Source organism: Myotis daubentonii, chromosome 12 (genome assembly GCF_963259705.1).
Source record: "Myotis daubentonii chromosome 12, mMyoDau2.1, whole genome shotgun sequence".
Lineage (NCBI taxonomy): Eukaryota > Metazoa > Chordata > Mammalia > Chiroptera > Vespertilionidae > Myotis > Myotis daubentonii.
The window spans coordinates 37,669,504-37,682,821 of record NC_081851.1 but is presented as its reverse complement, the minus strand read 5'-3'; the positions used below and the strand labels follow the sequence as shown (position 1 = coordinate 37,682,821).

The following is a 13,318-nucleotide window of genomic DNA, read 5'->3' as shown; positions in this document are numbered from 1 at the left end:
ATCTTCTGTTATTCATAATGAGCCCCTTTGGCCAAACCTGAGTTTATGCTCATGAGGTGGCTTACAGTGGGCCCTTAGATAGTTTCAAGGGAGGGACTGGCTACCAGGAAAAAAACAAACCCTTAATTAGAGTGTTGCAATTTCACCCCAACCACACAGGAAGGGAGGGAGAGGGGCTGGAGGTTGAGTTCAATCAAGTGGCAAATGATTTAAACCATTATACCTTATAAAGCCCCCTTCCCCAATAGTGACCCCGCCCCCCCCCATTAAAAATCTCTGGACACAGGCTTCCTGGTTGATGAGCACATGGCCGGGCTGGGCTGTGACACACTGGATTCCACGAAGAGAGGGTAGGAGGCTCTGTACCACATCACCAAGCCCCAGACCCTGCCCTATGCGTTGCCTCCATTCGCTGTTCCTGAGTTAGATCCCTTATACTAAAACTGTCATCAGACTCACAGTGCCTTCGGTGAATTCTGTAATTGTTCTACTTAATTCTAGAAAGTGAAGGGGAGATATGGACATCCCCACATCTACATCCTAGTCAGTGAGAAGTGTGGGTGGCCTCTGAAGCAGGGGCCATCTTGTGGGCAACCTTGCCCTTTAGCTTGTGGCAGTTACCTTGTGTGCCCTTTGACTCTGGGTAGTGTCAGAACCGAGTGGCTTCGTAGGATGCCCAGTGAGTGTCAGAACCGAGTGGCTTCGTAGGATGCCCAGTGAGTGTCAGAACCGAGTGGCTTCGTAGGATGCCCAGTGAGTGTCAGAGAACTGGTGGCACCAGGCCACTTCTATTCATGATTTATTTTCATTCCCAGAACCACTCTATGAGACAGACCTTATTGTCCCCGTTTCAAAGGTAAAGAAACTGAATCAGAGAGGTTAACTAACTTGCCCAAGATCACAAAGATAACAGTGGAGCCCGGGTTTCAACCAGGACTGCCTCTGGCTCCAGATCCACACTCCTCCACTCCAGTGGCCCCAGGCACCTGCTGGGCTGCCATGTGGAAGAGATTTAGGCTAACTCCTTGGAGCTGCAGGAGCCAGAACCAGAAAAGCCAGTGGTTGCTGTAGGAAAGCAGGTTCTAGCTGAGGGCGCGAGGGAGAACCTCCCACCAGCAGGAGTTGCTCAGTGACTGGAAGATGGGACAGGCTGCCTTCTCGCAGGGGAGCTCTCTCCTTGCATCAGGGTGACTCTGGAAGCTGTAGAGGGGCTCCTGCCCTGGCTGGAGGGTTGGCCTAGTGACCTCTAAGGTCCATCAGATTCCATGGTAGCTCTTGCGTGAGCAGGATTGGGGGAGTTCACGCAAGGACCTGAGTGTCTAGAAGCTCATGCTGGTGAGATAACCCCCAGCTAAAAGTGTGTCCCGCCCTCATCCCCACCAAAAGCCACCGACTAATTACCGGGAGGCGGGACCAGCCTTGGCCCAGGCTGCGTCTTCTCGGTGGTCAGCCTGTGCAGCCTGCTCCGCTCAGCGACGCCGTCCACATCTACGGGATTTCAAACGTCTGAGTGGAACCTGAAACACACAGAGGTGACACATATGACTCTTGTACCGGCTTTCGCAGCACCATGAGGTGTGGGTTTACTTTAAGGACTGTTGGGAAGTTCTTTAAAATGACCTCGAAATGGATTTTTATTTTAAAAGCAAATTATGTCCATAGAAAGCTAAAGAAAGCTTCATTGTCCTTATAACTGAGGTCAACATTCCTTTCAGAGAGAGGAAATGAAAAAGCCCCTTGCTGAGGGTCAGCCAGGGAGGCCCAGGGGAGGGAGTGGAAGGTGAGCCCAAGAGACAGAAGAAGCCTGAAGAATATCACACCCCAGGCGAGAGGGAGGGGTTTGGTGTTGCCCAGGCCAGAAACTGGTAGATTCAAGGCAATTTCATCCCCCAGTGCAAGGAGACCAAGGGCTCCCAGCTCACACCCGGGAAACAAGTCCTAAAGAACCACTGAAGGAGGAATGTAAAGTTGTTAATATCTTACAAACAAGGGCGCTTTACTACTCCAAAAAGCCTGGGGATCAAGGTCTTCAAACAGTTAATCATAGAAAAAAAAATTAAGGCAAGTGACAGTTGTCCATTTTCACTTGTTGTTCAGACCCACAGATGCTTGTGTCATCCCTGACCCCACTCTCACCCCACCATGGCCCTGCCTGTCCTGCCTCAGTGGCCAGATCAGCTCCATCCCTGACCTGGTGCTGCCCAGAGCAGAGCACCTGGAAAGACTTGTCTCCCCATTGAGGGGCAAGGCGAATTCATTTTGGTAGGAATGTTGTGCCTAAGGGAGCCCAGGACACCAGGGCACCCAGGGCACCCAGGACTCAGCATTCCTGTACCTAGGTGGCCCCTGATCCCAGTCCCGATGCTCAGGCCTCTAGTTAGGGACTCTAGATAGAGACCTCCAAATGCTATTCCCTATGCTCTGCATGTCAGTGGCCAGAAGACCTTCCATTGGTCTTATTTTTAGTTAGAACAGGGTCATGGCCACAGCTTCTGTTTGATGCCCACCAACGTGGGAGCCCTCCCTCCCAGGGCTGGCTGGCTCCAGGGTGGGGTTGCTGGCATACCTCTGGATGCTATTCTTTGGATGGGTGGCCATTGACCCGCCCTCAGGGACAATCCTGCAGCCAGGTAAGTTGTCTTACCTGAAGCACAGCTTCCTCCCCTTCCCCAGGTAGCCCTTTCCACAGAAGTGTGAGGTTGTCCCTTAAGCTGCTAAGGTTTTACTTTTTAGAGTCTGAGCTATTTCTTATGTCCACTGAAAGAATCAGTCCTCTGGCCCAGAAGTGATTTGTACCATTCATGTAAGAAGACAGACATCTGACCCCCAGATAAGTATACACCGTACACAGAAGTTCCCACCCCAGTCTCCCTGTGGTGAAGTTCCACTGTTAGAGCTTCAGTCCTTGGTTTATGGGTTTCCCCCTGATTAAGATGAAAACAGCCCTGCGAGTTATTATAGACAAATGTGTAATTTGTAAAACACTCTCCTGTGGTACCCAAACTGTCAAATCTCTGATCTCAGGGTCAGGCTGAGCAGTGGCAGGACAGGCACTGGATCAGCAGGTCTGAATAGGGAAAGGGGAAGAGAAGGAGCGTGATGCCAGGGCCGCTCAGGAGGGTCCAGCATCTTGGGCAGGGCTGTTGTCCTCAGTGAGCCTCTGGGGACTCTGGCCTGTCAACCCTCAAGGCCGGCATCGCCACCCATTTAGCCTTTGGTTCCCCCAGCATGTGCTTCCCAAGCCTAGCTCGCCCCAGCTTCCAGCCACCTAGGCCATGTGGGCAGAGCTGAGAAGCAAGGGGAGGGCCCCCATGCAGTGAGAACAGCATCCACCCCCAGGGCGCCTGACCACTCCTAGAAGGCAAGCTCCTGGGCTGCCTGCTCTCGGTGTGCAGTGAAGCTGGGCTGGAGATGGAAGAGTTAGGATGTGGGATTCCAATTCTAAGTGGTTGTCCACTAGACTAAACCTGGACAAGTCACAGGTGCTTAGGGGCTTGTGCCCACCTGGATGTCCCACTGCCACCTTGAAGTCGACCTATGGCCAACCCTGCACCAGCCAGCCCTTTGGATAGGTGGCCCCTGACCCTCCTTCACCCAGATGAACAATCCTGCAGCCTCCCTTCCCCAGCCAGCCCCTCCTCTCTGCCCCTCACCCAGCTAGCCACCCACCAAGGGTCCCTGAAGGCAGCCTCTGACTCTTCCCTCTTCTCACCCTGCGCACCCACTGTCACTAAGTTCTCTGGTTTTATGTCCTGAATATCTCCTCATCCAGAGCACCACATCCTGGATCAAGCCCACATCCCTCCATCCTTTCATGGTCTCTACCCAGTCTTTCCTCTCTCATACCCCCATCCAATTGGTAGCCAGAGTCGCTGCTCTAAATATGCAAAGATGGCCCATGCCTGTCACTGCCCTACTGAACACTCACCTGGGGCCCCCATCACCTGGGGCAGTGCTCCTGTACCTTTTTACTTTTTCAAACCAAACACACGGTCCATGTTGAAAATTCTACACCTCTCCTCCTACCCGCCACCCCCAATTCTGAGCATGGGACTAGGGGACTGTGGCTCTTTCTCTGGCCACTCCCTTCCTCTTGAGAACTGCCACACTGTAGAATGAGGTCTAAGCTCTTAGCTGGCACACCAAGCTCCATGGGCCTCTCAGTGCCCACCCCCACCCTCCCAGCCTGTCATCGGTTCTCCAGGGATATTCCCAGGACCTGGAAGGCACCAGCTGGTTCCCACCTTGTGGGTGGTCCATGCTGATCTCCACCTGGAGCACTCTCCGCTTTGCCTCTCCCTTCAGCTGGAACTGTTCTCTCCCAGAGTCTTCCCCCCGCCCCCCCCCCACACCCTTGTCCCTTAGGCTCTCAGGTCACCGACCCTCCCCTCTTTCATTCCACCTAGAGTCCAATAGTAACAACCTGCTGCCAGGAGCTCCTAGTGGGCAAGGCCTGTGCCTTCAGCATTTCTCTGTTCCCCGTGTTGCCATAGGACCTGGTGCCAGGTCAGTCCCAAATAAATGTAAGTTGAACTGAAACTCAACTAACAGTGAATTGGGAGAAGTTAGGCTGGTTCAGCAAAGCAGCACAGCCAGGACCTGGGTCCCAGAGGTGAGCACGGCCCCAGCGGGGCTCACAGCAGCCCCTCTCAGGAGAAGGTGCTGAGTGTTAGTGGAGGCTGCACAGCAGGTGCCCTAGTGCCTAAATCAGCTCCTCTGAAACAAAACGTTCTTTTCTTCCATAACCCACTCTTCTTGCCTATTTTGAAGCAAAATTCCAGCAATGGATTACAACGTTCAAACTACCAAGTTCAACTCCACAGTATAACATTGATTATGGGGAGACAAGAGAAGATTATGTTATATACCAACATCATGCACCACAACCCCCTTGACTCTACCCTGTTCAGCCCTGCCCTTGATCTGTCTATCTCCCCTCTTCCCTCCGACAGCCCTCCCCTGTCCCTGCCCCAGAACCCTCCGCTCTTTGCCCAGGGGAGCCCCGGAGCTCCCTCTCGGCCTCTCCAGTTTGCATCCTCACACTCCTGACCCTACTCGGCAAGGGCTCTGTTGGGGATTCGCTGTCCTCAGAGAGCAGCTGGGGATGGCAAATCATGAAAGACGTCCCTGTCACAGGTCATTTTCTTCCCTGTCCCTCTGAAGACCAGGTATATGGAATCACTGGAGTATGACAGCGCATTTCTATGGGTCATTCCTTGTAGCTATAAAAGAAACAGAAGGTCTAGAAGGGGAATAACAGATGCCCAAGTTGCCTGACTTTTTGTTAAAATCCCTTTAAGCTTGTGAGCACCAAGGAAAGGCGGGTGCCTGTCTCCTGCCACATCAGCCAGAGGTGTCCGGGCAGAAGCAGACAGGCTATCACCCAGCAGCCTGAGTCCCACGTGGAAAGATGGGCCAAGTTGTCATTTCCCAGCTGCTCCCACCACTGCCCTGGGCACCCACCCCTGTGCTGGTGCCAGCCTCTGAAGGCCCTAGTCCCAGTCCCCTTGTCAGCTCCAGACAAGGGCGGCACGGAGTCTGCTCCAAGCTTTACTCTGGAAGTCAGAGCCCAGACTCACCGATCCCTGCATGACACTTCCAAGCCTGAGGGAGCAGCGTCAATGAAGACTGTTGAATAAAGGACTGGACCACACCCCGCCTGCTCTGTTCAGATAAAGAGAAAGCTCGAACCTCTGGGTGGTGGGATTATGGGTGAAGCTTATCATCAGCTTCTTCACACGCCTCTGGCTTTTTCTAACTTCTACACTAGGTATTAACTGCTGGAACCATTTAGGACAGAAACAGTTTAAAAGAAGAAAGGGAGAAGGAGCGAGATGGCCAAGCCTCCCTCGGCCATCTCTGGAAACCCCCTTGGCTGGAAGAATCCTTGAACCTGCTGACTGCTGCAAGCCCAAGAAGCACTCATTTCTGAGCCTCCCACTTTCCTATCCGAGGCCAGTGAATAGCCTATGTGAATAGTCTTCTAGCAAAGGACCCCACACCTAATGGTTGGTAGGCATTTTTTCCCATTCTTCTGTTCTCCAGCAATTGTAGGCCCAGCATTCCTTCTCACCACTTGGAATCCGCTCCTTCCCTCTCGCCGGCCAAGTACAGTCATCTGCTGGGTATCTACTGGTGCCCAGGAGTAAGAACTGGAATTGAGTATGAGAAGGAAGATTCCCAAAACAAAGGAGATTTGGCCCCTGCCTGCTAGAGGCCCACAGTCTGTGAAGATGGAAAATACATGTATTTCCAACAAGCATTGATTACATTCATTTCAGAAGACCTCTCACATTCAGTTTCAGTCACACTGTATGTATATTTAACTGTTGAGTTCAACACAATACAGGAGACTGAAAATAAATGAAAGTGCTCAATGTTTTTCAGAACAGGAGACCAGAAACCTTGGGTCCACATTTATGAGGGCCACAGTCCTGAGTTAGACTCTTAATGAAGATATTATTTAATCAATGAAATTCATTAAATAAATTAGGTGTTGGTGCTGAGCCGGGCCCTTCCCACCTGTGCTGCACTGAAGGGCCCATCCTCCTGGTTTTCAGGGGAGGGAAGTGAGGCTCCAGGCAACGGGGTGGTTTGATCGGGGCCACAGAACTAGCGAAGGGCAGAGCCAGGTGTGATCCCACCTGGTTCCAGCACCCGTTCGCTCTTTTCACTTCGCCACACGTTCCTCCCCTCGTCCAAATGAAGGTGAGCAGACGGAAATTATGGAGGGTTTCCATGGAAGGCAGATGGGAGGTGGCGAGTGGAAATCAGTGAATGGCCAGAGCCCAAGGCTCAGGCACCATAGTCCTGGAAGAAGCTCCAAGGATTTAGCCAGCTCCTTAAAGAAGAATTCTGGTTCAAATTTCTGTCACAGGGACACGAAAGGATGTAATTCACAATATCTGCTCTCAAAAGGCCCACGGTGGCGTCAGGGCAGGAGGAGCTCATAGAGCAGCGGTTCTCAACCTGTGGGTTGCGACCCCTTTGGCGGTCAAACGACCCTTTCACAGGGGTCGCCTAAGACCATCCTGCATATCAGATATTTACATTACGATTCATAACAGTAGCAACATTACAGTTATGAAGTAGCAACGAAAATAATTTTATGGTTGGGTCACAACATGAGGAACTGTATTTAAAGGGCCAGAAGGTTGAGAACCACTGTCATAGAGAGATCATTGCAATACTGGGGTGGAGGGGGAGGGGGTTGGGGCGAGGGGGAGAGATGGTGCTTCAGTAGAGGCTCATGAATGGTGGGTTCCATGGAGCTCTCAATCTTAGGCTCCAGCATTAAGCTTCAACCCACTGGTCAGATACTTCTGCCACCAATTATAAAACATGTGGATTTCATACCTTCAGTAAAGGGGAAAGAAAGAGGGATTCAGGAAGCCCTGGTGATGCAGAGACAGTGCTGAGCTAGCAGGATGGCTGGGCTCAGCCATCAAATACTCAGTCCCTTCAGTGAAAAGGTCAGCCAAACTTGCACACAATGTGGGTAAAAGCTCATCCAAAAGGCTGTCTAATTGAACCGACAGGCTCTCTGATCCACTGGTCCACACCTCAGGCTGTCCTAGAACCTAGCTAGTCACAGATACTTTTAAGGGTTATCTTATCTACCTGTTTCCTTCAGGCAGACTATACCTACAACCCATGGAGCTACATTTTGGAAAGTTTCACCTTGGTCAAGTTCAAACATAAAACAGTTGATTCTGCTTTGGGGCCTAAACTGTGAGCATATGTCCTTCAATAGGTAAGAAAGTATAATCCACTGAATCATGTGGCAGAACTACCCTTTTCCCCATCCCCATGCCTAGCCAACAAAGTCAGGAAACAGCTATTGGATGGCATGGACTTATATGTCTAATAGAATAGACCATATCCTAGGCCACAGAGGTAGAAATAAATGCTCTTTTAACACCTTAAGGTTAAAGTTGTTTTGTTGTTGTTTTGATTTGTTTTGTTGGGGGATTTTTCTCACTAAATGGGAATTTGAGAAAATTGGGAGAACACCTTGCATCTAGGACTGGAGAGGGATCTGAGGCCATCCCTCCCCTCCTCAGAACGAGAAAGCTAGAAAGTTACAACTCCAATGAGCCCCGGGATTTGCTGACTTGGGGGAGAGAAGGGAGGCAAGTCAGTAGGCCCAGGAAGGAGGGAAGGTGGGAACTGGAGAAAATATGTTAAAGGGCCATGATGTCTAAAGGCTCACACGGGAACTCTGCTGGCCTCGGGAACATCTATGTGGAAACACCCCAAAAGCCTGACAAGTGAGGCTCAGCCTGTCAGGAACAAGAGAGAGAAGATAGGCAGCATGTTGTTATACGTTCCACTCCTCTCTGTGATCCTCCCTGTGATGCTGTATGACTTGGATCTGATCATGAAGATATTAAGGAAAGAACTATTTCACCCTCTCTGTATCCGTACGTGTGTTTGCACATTCATGTGTCAGGGATAATGCCATGTGTTCACCAAACCCACTTCCTGTTCTTCCGGGACACCCACATTTCCCAGCCCCCCTTCCATCTGGATAGGGCCACATGGCATGGAAGCCAACGGAATGTGAGCAGAAGTGATGTGTGTCACTTGCAGCCGAGGTAATGGGCAGCAGAGGTGCTTTCTCCACACTTTCTCCTTTCTTGCCTCCCTGCTGGGTACAGAGGAGTCGGTGGAGACACTGGGACCCTTGGGTTGATGCAGCCAGCAAATGGAAGGAGCTGGGTGTGGCTGAAGGCGGCCCACGGGTGGGAGATTCTGAAGTTGCTGCAGCAGGTAGCCTGCCCTGGAAACATAGTCACACTTGTTCTTTAGCTCAAGAGAGTCTTCTAGTAACTCTATGGTTGTTTTTTCTATTCCAGAGTCTCCTTCAGGATCACCAGTTTATCCACATGTCGAATCTCTGTTCTCTCCTATTTTCATTTTTCCTCTCATTAAAAATATATGTATACTTGACATACCATATCATATTGGAACCAGAAGAACCAGTCCTCTCATTAGTTTTATTATTGACATTTTCCTTGCATTCTGACAGTTTGTCAATGTCATTTCCAACTTCACTCATTTCAATTCAGCAAAATAACGTGGATTTTAATTATAATATTGAACATTTTATCTCTTGCATACTTTCCTTATTGTATCTCCATTTCCACCTCAGACCGTTTCATCTTAGTCCATTCTTTCCTATGTCTGCCCTACTATTTCTTAGAAGCCATGGATTAAGATACCATATAGTTTTAACTTTATTAAGGATACCAAATCGTTTTTTGACATTTTTCTTCTGGTTCCTAAAGCAGATTATTATAAGAGGTAAGTGCTTCTTTTGAGTCTTTCAGATCATTTATCTTTCCGTCAAGTGTCTTTTCTCAAGACAGTTCTAATTGTTTTTCTTTTCCTTTTTTCTCAAATTAGATGAAATCAAGTCCCCTAAACTACAACCTTCAGGGAAAATAGCTTCTAGCAAAAGGTGATCAGGATACACATGACTTCGGGAAATCAAAGGTGGTCCACACACAATGAATGGTGACTTTTAATGCCTCCGGGCAATGTGTGCCCTGGGCTGACCATGGCAATTACCTTAATAATCAGTCCACTGAAGATCAGAGGTTTAAAAGGACAGCTATCATGGACACCGGCTGGAATTCACAGCCAGGTTATAACGTGGGTGTTCCTTCTCTAGAAAACTGAATGAAGTTCAATCAAACTCATTTCAAGGTAGTGGGGAAATTGGTCTTTTAACATCAGACTCAAGGATATAAATACTTATGTGAACCCACATACATTAAAATATGGCCCTCTGCTTAATAACTCCCTGAGATTCCATAAAACTCCGTTTAGAAATGAGAGACTAAAAGTAACCATCGTGGTAACAGTGTGAGGGCTATCGGATGCTGGAGGCTCGGTCAGCCTTGTTCCGGGCACCTCCTGCTCGAAGAAATCACGTGGGAGGCTAGTCACACAGGGGAGCAAAGGTCTCAGAGGTGAATTCAGAGAGTCAGCCCGGGTACTGAGTTGATAGTGAGGGGCAAAAATAAAGTAAACATTGGCATCACTGTATTTCTTCAAATCGAAGATGTATGCATTGGATTGATTGATACATCATTATTTTAAATATTACTAATGTGGACCAAAGAACAGGGGATTCTATGGAAAGTAATGTGACAGGGTGATGTGATCATAAATTCCTAACTTGACAGGTCATGGTGGGTGGTCATGCCCCAGGACGATGCCTTCTTTAGTGAAAGGCTTTAAGTCAGCCCTGCCCATTATTCTTACACATCTGGGTTAACACACTTTTGAAATATCAGAAGCAATCCCCTTTAAAGGGATATTAGCCCTCAAGAGGTCACATAACCTTAACTATCCTGTAATCCAGCGGTTCTCAACCTGTGGGTCACGACCCCTTCGGAGGTTGAACGACTCTTTCACAGGGGTCGCCTAAGACCATCCTGCATATCAGATGTTTACATGATGATTCATAACAGTAGCAACATTACAGTGATGAAGTAGCAACGAAAATAATTTTATGGTTGGGTCACAACATGAGGAGCTGTATTTAAAGGGCCAGCGGGTTGAGAACCACTGCTGTAATCCAATCCCACCTTGCTTTCTCCAATCTTCCTGGGGTCTCCTCCTTAATTTCAAATGCATAAAAGAAGCTGCAAAACTTATTCTCCAGAGCATTTGAGATCTTGTTCCCTAGCATCTGTCATCAGTTTGGCTCAACTAAACTTATAAACATTCTCTACAGATTTGGATGTTTCTCACGTTGACACGAAGAAAGGAGAACCACTGCCAAGTATAAGTAAAGTCATCATTAATTGGAAGACATATCCCATTTTCAGAGACGTTGACATGTGGGGGAAATGTGTGCCTTAGAATGAATGGGGTATGGGAACCCAACTTACAAGTTAGTGTCACCAACTTTGGGACTTCCTTTCACAGGGTAGGGGGGTGCAGAGCATCCACTGAGTTAGGAAGCCGAGGGATGAGACAGGAGAAACAGGCCATGGCTTTAGGAGGGTCCCTGGACACCCTGGCTCGGGGCTTATCAGCAGACAAGGTTTGCTGGCTGACAGTCCTGCTTCTTCTAGGCACAGTGTCCTGAGAGCTATGAAGCAAGACAGACAGATGTGCCCAGCTTCCAAAAGGTTTCACTCAGGAGCACAATCTCATAGGCAAGAGCAGACTAGGATAAAAGACAGCACGCTGAGATGAAAATGGAGAAGGATCCACTACCTGAATTTCTGATTGGCTGAGCTGATGAAAACCATGACAAGAAGTATTCTCCAAGACTAGCATCTAGTCAGTGCTTAACAAATGCTAGTTCCCATCCCTTACACCCTCCCTCCAAGAACCCTCCCATATTTGCCATTTGGATCTGCCCTGCATTTTTCCAATGTCAGGAATAGAGAGATTTGAGGCAAGCAAAGGGAAAATTAAGAACTATTGTGGAGGGCAGAGCTAGCAGTGGTAAATAACTCAGTAGGCGTCCAAAGCTATCTCATTATAGTAAGGGCCTAGGGAGTTGGCTCCACCATAGAGCACTGTGTCTAAGAATCCAGGAGACCAGGAAGGGCCCAGGATGGAATTCCAGCTCTGCGTATTTCTAGCTGTGTGACCTTGTGCAAGTTATTTAACTTCTCTAGACCTCAGTTTCTTCATCTGTACAATGGAGAGAGAGAGAGTACCTCCTCTGAGGATGATGAGGTAATACACAAAGGCACAGGCCTGATAAATAATAAGGGTCAATAAATGTTAGGTGCCACTATTAAATCGTTCTGCATGCGGTCTGTGGACATTGTAACAATTGCATTTTACAAATCACAGTCTGGATTCCATCTGACCAGCAAGTATACAGCTGGGCTGACTGCCTCATCAAATGTGCTCAAGGGAATGTCAATGAATCTGTAAAACTGACTTTAATAAGATTAGGCCTGTCATGTTTGCTGCTGACTTTATGTATTAAAGACATAGGTAGATTTTTGGCTGATAAGCAGTTTTAAATGGTGGGTTCCTTTTTTCTTTTTTTTTTTCATCTGAGCAGGGAATCTGGAGCTTCCAGTGCTGGTCACAGCGCTAATTGCCTCTCCAGTGAGCATGCCTGGACGGGGCTGCAGGTTTCTCCAGCTAATTCCCTGACCCCCTTGACCTGGTCCTGTATTGTGGGAACAGAAGGTTGTGCCCAGCCAGCTGACATGTTTGTGCCTGGGAAAGGGCTTCTGGCTCTTCTTGGCAGTCAAGCTTGCAACTTAAGAGAACGGTGTGAGAGGTTCAGTCTGGGAAAGGTGAAGGTGGCGAAGGACTGCAAACCAACACCACGAAGGGTATATGCAAGGGGAGATCCCACTCCTCACCACTCAGAACAAGGGCACTTACAGCAAATTGAATGAGGTTTTGCGTACTGGTTAGTAACCAAGTGGAATGGGTTAGCGGGGGCCCCGTGGTCGGCAAATTGCGGCTCGCGAACCACATGCGGCTCTTTGGCCCCTTGAGTGTGGCTCTTCCCAAGCCTTAGGAGTACCCTCATTAAGTTAATAACAATGTACCTACCTATATAGTTTAAGTTTAAAAAATTTGGCTCTCAAAAGAAATTTCAATCGTTGTACTGTTGATATTTGGCTCTGTTGACTAATGAGTTTGCCGACCACTAGGTTAGCCCAAGGCATGAGACAAACTGAAAGTGTGTAAACCGTACTACACATCCATCTAAAGAGCTCCTTTGACAGTAACCCCCCACAAAGCATGTAGCCATGACAGTGTTAAATGAAAAAGGGTTGGGGGTAAAACAGGTAACCACTGGGGGCCCCCCAACCTCTCTGCATGTGGGGTGGGGACAGGACACCTTGGCCTTCTCTAGGCCCAGCCTCCCTGGGAAGTGGATAAAGGACTCGGGTGCCATCTGCTCCACCTTTTAAACCCACCACGATTTCAGAAGCATTGTGACATATGGGGGAAAGCACAGATTCCAGTACCGACTGCCTGGTTAGTATCCGGGGTTCACCGCTACTGTGAGACCTTAGGCAAGTCACCGAACCACCCCAGGCCTGTTTCCTCATCAGTAAAGTGGGAGTAGCAACCCCACGGGTTGTTGCACTCAAATGGATTCGTGCAGGTAAAACACAGGACCATGTTTGTCATAGCGGAGGCATCAACAATGCTTTGTTATGTGGCAGTTTCCAGCAGTCTGGGTAAACCAGAGCACCGAGCTGGACTGGCTGAGGAGGGTGAGCACTGGCAAGTGTCTCAAAAGAACACTGTCCGGCAATGTTCCAAGAGAGTCTGTGGTGGGCTGAATGGGTGGAGGTCGTTAGGTAGGCAT

At 49.0% G+C, this 13,318-nt stretch overlaps 1 protein-coding gene across 1 annotated transcript in view; it reads right to left on the bottom strand.

The window, feature by feature from the left end:
* Window positions 1–13,318, bottom strand: part of ADD2 (adducin 2) — a 94,105-nt gene that overhangs the window by 40,364 nt on the left and 40,423 nt on the right. The window contains exon 2 of the mRNA XM_059659496.1: window positions 1,402–1,517. The gene's annotated coding sequence lies outside the window, so the exon portion shown is untranslated. The remainder of the gene's footprint in view (window positions 1–1,401; window positions 1,518–13,318) is intronic.